This window comes from Lutra lutra, chromosome 5 (genome assembly GCF_902655055.1).
Source record: "Lutra lutra chromosome 5, mLutLut1.2, whole genome shotgun sequence".
Lineage (NCBI taxonomy): Eukaryota > Metazoa > Chordata > Mammalia > Carnivora > Mustelidae > Lutra > Lutra lutra.
In genome coordinates, this window is record NC_062282.1 from 139,924,055 (window position 1) to 139,925,484 (window position 1,430).

Consider the following 1,430-nt stretch of genomic DNA (forward strand, 5'->3'; position numbering starts at 1 on the left):
TTCTGCCGGGTGCCTGGGTGGCTCAGTGGGTTAAGCCGCTGCCTTCGGCTCAGGTCATGATCTCAGGGTCCTGGGATCGAGTCCCACATCGGGTTCTCTGCTCGGCAGAGATCCTGCTTCCCTCTCTCTCTCTCTGCCTGCCTCTCCATCTACTTGTGATCTCTCTCTGTCAAATAAATAAATAAAATCTTTAAAAAAAAAAACAAAAAACCATTCTGCCATTTTGGTAAATAACAATAATGACAAGAACAACAAAAAAGAACCCTGCCAGCATGCAATCTTATCTGCTAGTGTAGCTAGATTTATTATATTTATATGTGCTGAGACTTTACACTTGATCTTAGCCAAAAGGCCGAGAAGCGATATATGTGCTGAGACTTTAAAAAATAGTGATCCTCTATAATCTGGCCAGACTTGATTTTATCACAGTGCTACTATAGAGAAATACACAATATGGCTCTCGGAAATGCAGGTCTCTTTTAATCAGGACCCCGTGTGGACTAGATCTTATCAAGACTAAGAGGCTGACAGACATTATCTATTCCTTGTTTATTTATTTTTTGAGAGTGTACTAAAGTCAGCTTGCCCAAAGAATGGGAAGACCCCACTAGCCATATTAATTTCTATACAATGACGATGGCTTGCTGAGACCAGCTGTGTTTAGCAGCATGATCCTTGTTATGGTGATATACCAGAGCCCTAGTCCCTTCACTTTTAAAGTTTTCATTTTGTAAAGAAATGTTGTTTTGTACTCATCCTGGACATAGAGCTTTGTCTAGCTAAATCCTGAATCTTGCTTAAAACTCAGCTTAGGCATTGCTTCCTCTAGGAATACATCTTCTTTTTGTTAGTTTTTTTTCTCATTGAAGTAGAGTTGCCACACAATGCTACCTTAGATTCAGATGCACAGCTTTGTGACTGGACAAGACTATATGTTACATCGTGCTCACCACAAGTGTAACTACCATATGTCATGGTAAAATGCTATTAGAACATCATTGACTATATTCCCTATGCTGTGCCTTTCATCCCCTTGACTCTTCATTTCACAGCTGGAAGCCTGCATCTCCCACTCCTCTCCCCCCATTTTGCTCATTCTCTACCTTCTGGCAACCATCAATTTGTCCTCTGTGTTTATGGGTCTGTTTCTGCTTTAGAAAATCATCTTTGATGGTCTTTGGGACAAGTGTTTTTGGTATGTCATGAAGAGAGCACAGGGAGTAAATTCAACTGGTGCATCTTAAATAAGATGTAGTTTTGGTCCAAAGGATTATATCCTGTTGGTATTTCCACTAAGTTTTCTGCTTCTACAGAGCATTCAACATTACTTCTTAATGGAAGGGCCATATAATTAGGTGTAAAACTGCATACTTCAAAAAGAAATTGAAGGAAAGATACAACCTTTGAAGACAGACCACTTGGTCATGAGC

At 40.0% G+C, this 1,430-nt stretch overlaps 1 pseudogene; it reads right to left on the reverse strand.

Annotated features, from left to right (window-relative positions):
- Positions 1 to 205: 205 nt before the first annotated feature.
- On the reverse strand, positions 206 to 364 carry LOC125101331 (uncharacterized; annotated as a pseudogene).
- Positions 365 to 1,430: the final 1,066 nt, after the last annotated feature.